This window comes from Podarcis melisellensis (assembly GCF_964234715.1).
Source record: "Podarcis melisellensis genome assembly, chromosome: 11".
Classification (NCBI taxonomy): Eukaryota; Metazoa; Chordata; class Lepidosauria; order Squamata; family Lacertidae; genus Podarcis; species Podarcis melisellensis.
Genome location: NC_138543.1, coordinates 31,700,182 through 31,708,234, shown reverse-complemented (window position 1 = coordinate 31,708,234; position 8,053 = coordinate 31,700,182).

Here is an 8,053-nt window from a genome sequence, read left to right as displayed (position 1 = left end):
AGATGCCACTTCATCAGAGACATTTCATGAAGTGGACTCCAGTCCACAAAAGCTTACACTAAAATAAATTTGTCAGTCTTTAAGACATTTTGCTGTTTATGGTAACATATATATTCCATATAACATTGATAGATACAAAACAGCAAATAGTGTGGGAGGTCTTCCAGTAATTTGACTTCATCTGTTTTAAAGGCCATTTGCCATGATTACCTTTATTAAACCTTTATTACATGGTCTGAAACTGAATAACTGTGAATAGCCCATCAGGAAAGAAACAGTCCATCCACAATGCCTTTCCATGGGCCTGAAATCTTATGACTGAAAGAAGGTGGCTGTTTCTCAGCAGCACACAGTTCATTCAACAGTGCTCCCAATCCTCACTTGCTCCTATCTATATTGGAAAAAAATTTCTCTTCAGAAAAAGGAGAAGGTGGAACTGAGGTCCAAGAAAGCTATTATCACTTTCCTTCCAAGAAAAATGTGAGTTTCTCTGTACTGACCTACTATTTTCTTCCATTCTATCCGTACGGTTCAAAGATCTTGTTATTTTATTCTCCCTCCCCTTGTTGCTGTAGAAAGGTTTAGTGATTTTTTCTTTTACACTTTCATATAGATGCTGATATTATTTATCCAGCCACGTAAAGATAAAGGACTGCAGCCACTGACCTGATGTACAACCTCTGATAGCCATGATGTATCAGCTTGCAGCAAAAGGACATGACTAGCCCCCTGGGTCATCTTATTCTCCCTCCCTCTCTCTGCAGCACTCTCTTTTTAACCGACTGGAGCTCTTTTTTGAGCATTTCGATACCTGTGTCACACCGTATATTTTATGTTAATTTTATTATTTTAAAGCTACAAAGCCAGGAAATTTATGAGGCCATGGGCATGCATTTGAATTAATTTGTGCACATAAGAATTTTCATGTATTCAACAGCTACTGGTACAGTACCTGTGCATCAACTCAGCTACAAAGGTCTAAGGAAACTAGTGTCGAGTGCGCTGCCCCATGTTCACTACCAATTAACTCTGAAGTATTCCACGTCTTTAAAAAAATTATATGGATCTTAGATCATTTCTTAGAGTGAACCCAAAGGCTTCGGAAAATCCCCCTGCCCATTCCCATCGGTTCTTGACATTTCAGAAGCCCTCCCATCCAGTCCAATGCCTTCAAAATACACTTCCCTTGTTCCTTTCTTACCTTTCATGCAGCTGGAGAAGACCAGGATATTTTCCCCTTCTCTTTCTCCTTCTTGATGCTCTGGGTGACAGAGCTTCATGGCACAAACATACATGTGTGATGCAGTTTGTACAAGGTTTCTTGCATTTGAAGGGGATAGCTTTTGCAGAAATGAGGGGTGGTAAAAATAGGTGTGTATGAGTATGGGGCTGGGTGGGAGGCAGACAAGGCTTCTTCTCTGGCTCAGATTCTAGTTTGAGCTGGAGAATAATCTTAGGGCTTCGTTCAACTCCAGACTGGTGCTGCAATCCTGCTTCCCGCCTTGTGCTGGGATCGGAAACAGCCAGTGGTGTTGCTGTGCTGCTGGAGTTCTAGGAAACTGTTGTGTTGCACAGTGTCCCATTCAAAAGGAAGAGACAAAAAGATTCATGTACTTCATGCTGCATAAGGCTGAGGCCGAAGCATCCCTCCAGTTCCATTGCAATGTTGTGCCAATGGTTTATCACAGCAAGGTAGTTTTAGCTCTGGTGTGCAAGATGTTATGGAGGACTGGAACTAGATTGGGATTTTGTCAGGAGGGGAGGAAGCACCAAAGACATTCTTATTTCGACAAGCCTACTCAGATGTTTAAAGGGGCACGGGTGGCGCTGTGGGTTAAACCCCAGAGCCTAGGACATCCCGATCAGAAGGTCGGAGGTTCTAATCCCCGCAACAGGGTGAGCTCCTGTTGCTCGGTCCTGGCTCCTGCCCACATAGCAGTTCAAAAGCCCATCAAAGTGCAAGTAGATAAATAGGTACTGCTCCGGCGGGAAGGTAAACGGCGTTTCTGTGCGCTGCTCTGGTTCACCAGAAGCGGCTTAGTCATGCTTAGTTTCATGACCCGGAAGCTGTATGCCGCTCCCTTGGCCAATAAAGTGAGATGATCGCCGCAACCCCAGAGTTGGTCACGACTGGACCTAATGGTCAGGGGTCCCTTTACCTTTACCTTTACTCAGATGTTTAGAAAGCTTGTAGCGGTTTTAATTTGCTTTAGTCTGTTTTACTGCAGTTTTAACCCACTGTGTATTTTACATTATGGTTGCAAATGTTTTAGTGATAATTTTATATTTTTATCTTTTTTTGTAAACCGCTTTGAGGGTTTTTAAAAAAACAATCAAGCAATATGTAAATTTTATGAAATAGATAAATAAATAAACAATAAATAGCAAGCATGGGCAGTGATTCCAATCAGAGCCTCAGCACAGCAATGGGTGAAAGACTTCCTCTGACCTGTCTCTGGCTACGGTACTGATCTAGGTCCCCAGCCCTAAAAGAATCAGCTATTCACAGTTTGTTTTTGTTTTTTAAAAAAGTCTCATGCCAGGGCTATCCATGTGACAAATGTCACATCACATTCTCAAACGTGTCTTTTTCTTTTTCTTTCTATTTTTTTAAAATTTTGATTCCAACATACAAATCAGCCAACCAATAAAATACAAAAAAATAAAAATGAGTTACCTCATGTAATAACTAACAGAAGGTGATGTGTTTAACATACTTTCCTTCTGTTGTAAGATCTGGCAACTTGGAGATTTTCAGTATGCTTCATCATAATATTACAATTTGTTCTAAATCTCTGTTCTGTAATCTGGGGAAAGGCTTTGAAAAATGTTGCTGTATAGATCCCTGATTTATGTATGAAATAAAACCATACTGCACTATATAAAAATCAAATATTTTAGCTTTATCTTCAGCTAGTTTAAGTTGGTAAGTCCATTTTTCCTGCCATGGTCACTTGCCACAGTTTGCTGTGCCAAGAATTCAATGTCAAACAGTCTGCAGTTTTCCACTTTTAGGTTATTACCCTGCCAGGAGCCATCAAATTAAATTCTATTAGTTCCATAAATACCATTTCATCATGTTGTTCTTCCCAGATTGCTAAAATACCCAATGCTAGTGTGACATATATGTGTAATGTTTGCCATTTCCACCAATATCACATTCAAAAACTGTAGTACAACAGGATATGACCAACACAAATGTATATATGTATCTTGTTGGTTGAAATTTCTCAATTTTTTTTATTTGTATGCCTGCCTGAGATGCCAGCATTTTGTACCATCAGTGTAACTTACATCTTACATAGTTTTCTTTGATTCATCCATATTTTGTTCTATTGTTACCCTAATAGCAACCCGTATTTTTAATCCACTTGATAATCTTATATCTATTTCAATAAGATGTAAATAAATTTTGGGAATGATTTCTTTTGTATTGGTGATTGGTTCCAAAAGCACCCATTCAAATTTTGTCATGTTTCTAAGTGTCTTATTCTGGTTAACTTTGTCAATATATTCTTGAGAAAACACGGAAAACTGACTAATATTTCCTGACAGGAGAGAGAAGGGAACCTCCTATTCGTAATTCAAGGTTCATTGCACAAGGATAATTTTTATCTACATTTTTCTTCTCAGGAACTACCTCCAGTGTGATGAACTCTAGAGCTGATCCCAGGCTCTCAGCTTAGCCTCATAATAGCCATGGTATGCCTAGACATGCTAAATGAAGAAAAAGGTTCACGAGGATCTCCCATATACCCTTTAAGGTTTCAAGGTTACAGGCTGTATTTCAGTTGCTTGGGGGAGCAGCTGCTAACACTGTCATATCTTCAGGCAGTTCCTAAGAGATGACTTGCACAAAAAGTGCACTATAGCACAAAAAGCAAGCTTCTTTTTGAAAGGAGGTTGGAATGATGCATATCCCCAAAACTGTGAGACTGGAACCCAAGAACTAAGAAAATAGCTTCAGGATCTGAGAACAGGTGTGCAAGGGAGATCATGGGGATAGAAGGCTTCTAATGGTTGATATGGTAAGATGACCCATGCGTTTGTATAAAATGTAAGGCAATGGAGTAAATAATAATAATACTAATAATACTAATAATAATAATTTATTATTTCTACCCTGCCCATCTGGCTGGGTTTCCCCAGCCACTCTGGGCGGCTTCCAACAAAGATGAAAGATACACTAAAATGTCACATATTAAAAACTTCCCTGAACAGGGCTGCCTTCAGATGTCTTTATCGCTTTGACATCTGATGGGAGGGCGTTCCACAGGGCGGGCGCCACTACCGAGAAGGCCCTCTGCCTGGTTCCCTGTAACTTGGCCTCTCGCAGTGAGGGAACCGCCAGAAGGCCCTCGGAGCTGGACCTCAGTGTCCGGGCAGAACGATGGGGGAGGAGACGCTCCTTCAGATATACTGGACCGAGGCCGTTTACTTGTTTGTGGTTAAATAGATCAAGGGAACAACTTCAGTTCTCCTACATGAAATACCTTGGGAAATAGGGAGCCCATCTCTTCTTGAAGTTCTGGCTAATGAAAATAGAAAGAGAGAGAGGTGGGGGAGCCATGCTTGGGGCAACATATTGAAGATGCAAAAATAAAATGGAAGGGTGATTCTTGAAGCACACAAGATGGCTAGACATGCCCTGATGCCATACTTAGGCCACTTAGAGAAAATGTCTTGGTTTGTACACGTTTCTATTGGTTGTATGCAGTACTATTTTTCTAGAAAAAGAGGTGCTGGAACTCACCATGACTGCCTCTCTTGTTCTCTTATAATGGCAATGGCATCCACCTGAGAGGTGTCAGAACTCAGTTCTAGTGAGTTTCAGCTGAAAAAAAAAATCCTTGGTGGTATAGGACCTTTTGCCTATAGGAATCAGCCTGGAATGAGCCAGGTCAGAGAGCCAGAGAAGAAATCATTGTCCATGAAGCCGAAGTATTTCCATGAGTACTTGGCTAGAGGCTCCTCATCAGAGTGTGCTGCAAAACCAAAAAGTGGACAAGCCCTTAGGTGTCTGAGAAGGCTTGACCCGTCTTTGTCCTCTGCTACTGGGGTAAAAGAACTGATCATCAACCTAACCCAGAGGAGTAACTCATAATCTACAAAGGAGAGATGCAATTTGCTTTATATATGCTTTTATTAGCCACTTGCTGCTAAATGTGTTGTCCTTCTGTGCTTACATAAACCAGTAAAATTTGTGAACTCTTCACCTGGTGTGGCCTGCTGTTCTCTCTGTTCAGCTGGAATCTGAATGGAGCAATGACCACTGTAATTTGCCTAAGGGTGGGAATACATTAGTGGGCAGACAAGTGCTCCTGCTTTTCAGAGAGCCAGCAGAAATGGCCGCCCTGCAGATAAGCAGGAACAGGATTCCATGATGGAACAGAAAGACAGAACTGGAGAAAATACAGCCGCAGAGAGAATGTAATACACAATATAGAGAACTGGACAGGAAGCGGAGCCTGAGCGCAAAGGGAGATTCACTGTTTATCACTACGAGGGGAGCTCTGAGCTTATATCTCCAGGTAGTCTCCAAAGATTTAACTAAGGACAGGGCCACACAAGGAGGTTAAGTTATATAGAGGCAGTGGAAGCAGAACAAGACAAGAGTAATGCAAGTCCTTGAGAAGGCATAGAAATGTGGCCTCCACAGAGTGTGTGCACGGTTGTTGATAAGAAGCCTGCAATTTCCCAGAAGGTCTCTTTTAGATTCCTAGTTATCAATCAAACTACACTATGGCTCGCTAGTCTGTGACAAGGTAGCAATTCTCTCAAGTATTGAAGCTCAGGACAGGAACCAAACCAAGAGGATAAGCACATCCATCCATTCAAAATGATTCAGGGCTATTCTATGCAAGAAACAAAGTGTGTGCCTGGATTCACTGCCAATGTGTGGAAATGAAAATTATATGAATTCTTATTTTCTCATGCTGATATGCGCTTGCAGGCTGCATTGTGGAGTGATTTCCAAAGGACTATAATAGCAACAATGTAGATACCCCTTTTCACACTTATCTAGTGAACACCCCACTTTCTCCTCTCAGATGATGAAAGAAGGTACCATTCAAAGCACTTCAAGGACTTTCCAATTTTTCAAAAGTTTTATTGTTAAGTTTGAAGACTAGACGAGGTCATACTGTTTTAACATCATTCTACATAATTTAAATATATACAAAAACATTGGAACTTTACACAGGTCGCCAAGGTTGCAAAAGTCATTGTGTCTGAGATACTTCTGTACTTACTGACACATCTGAAGCCAGCTTTGAATATTATATTTCATATGTTGTTGTATAGCACAGATACACTCATTAGTATCCTTAGTCTTCAAAACTCACACAAATTTGTATCTGTTCATTCTGAAAGAGAAAGTCAACCTAAAAATCAGAACCAGGGGTGGGTGGATTTTTTGTTTTGTTTATGTGAGAAGCCCTTAATAGAACATAGATTATCCTAAGCCTTGTGCATTATGTTTTACTTTCCAGGCTATAAAAGTAGTAAATTAGGGAGCTATAGAAATGGGAAATCTGCCTAGAAATGACTAACAACTCTGGGGTAAACACAGATGATTTTTTTCACTCCTTCAGTTTTGCTGTTAGAATTAATACAAAAGTTAAGGACTGTTTCGTAATGTTTTCTCAAGAAGTTTAAAGGCTACACATCTCAAACTATTTAATTCAATAGAGATCACTCAAGCTTGAGGGTTGCAGCTTTAAATAAACCAACATGCTGATCCTAAATACATTGTAGTAAATCTCAAAGCGCCTACTTCTGGAAATGTTCCATTAGTTTCAACATAACTATTTCAGACTAAGAAAACTGAAAATTTCTCCTTAACTGGATGTTCACTCAAACCTCATCATGTATGCATTGCAAGTAGTCTCAGGCTTGCACATACACATCCAACTCATAGAATGTTTTCTCTAGCCCTTTTAGACATCCAGTGAACATACAGAGGGGGAGAATCACTATCACACAAGCTGTCCCAACTTCTACACATTTATCCAAAGGTCTGAGTACGTATACATATTTGATGAATGTATGCTCCCTTCACATGACTGAGCTCTGCAAAAAGCAGGGTCCCCTATTGCATGTATTGAGCCTGTGAATGTATCATTATATGCATTTGTGTTCAGACTTTGGGATGAACACCTAGACTCTAGGGCATAGAGATCAGGAGAAGACAGCAAGACAGCAAATGTGACCTTGTTCCCTTCCATGGATTACTGAATGTCTGAAAAGGCCTATGAGCCACATGCGTTCATATAAAATACTCATACAAAAGGGTGTACGGATCACATGAACAAAGCAAACTCAGGCTCATGTGCACATTCAAATGAGGGGAGAATGTGGGCCCTTGACTTGCTTCTGAGTTCATGACTTGCGAAGAGCACACATGTTAGGGCAATTTGTGAACCTGCCCCATTTATTTTTCAATCAAAACATACAATTATGATCTACAAACCACTTGGCCTGGAGCACTTCCTCCTGAGCTTAAAACCTAGGCAATTTGTAGATCACAACGACATCCAACATATGTACAATTGTGTGGTGTTGTTCCATTTTTATTAATAAGATGTAAACCTAGACTCAGGGCAGACCAAAACATGTATGTACACCACACTGTGCTTTAGTAAACAATTAACCAACAGCTGGTGACTCACAGCCGAATGTGTGAACTCCCTGCATTGAAAAGTGTTGTGGTCGAGGTGCGCAGGTAATCTGAAAATGCTGTCTGGGGTGCTTGATCAGTGATGGCTTTCACACATGCCAGTCACTGAGTGACCATGAATATGTACGCGTGAGCTCATTCTTACTACAGAACACACTATACACATTGTGCACAATGACAAACAGAACAAAAAGTGTTCTATATGGGACACATTTAGAGGTCAACTGTTACCTTTAATCCAAAAGACACAATCCACTGGGAAGTTCTTCCTTTGCAAGAGGGCAAAACTAGACCTGCATATATTTTTTGTTATGTAAACAGGAGCTGTGGGGAAGCCAGAGCAGCTTTAGGGCAATGAGGTGCATGTGAAGAGGG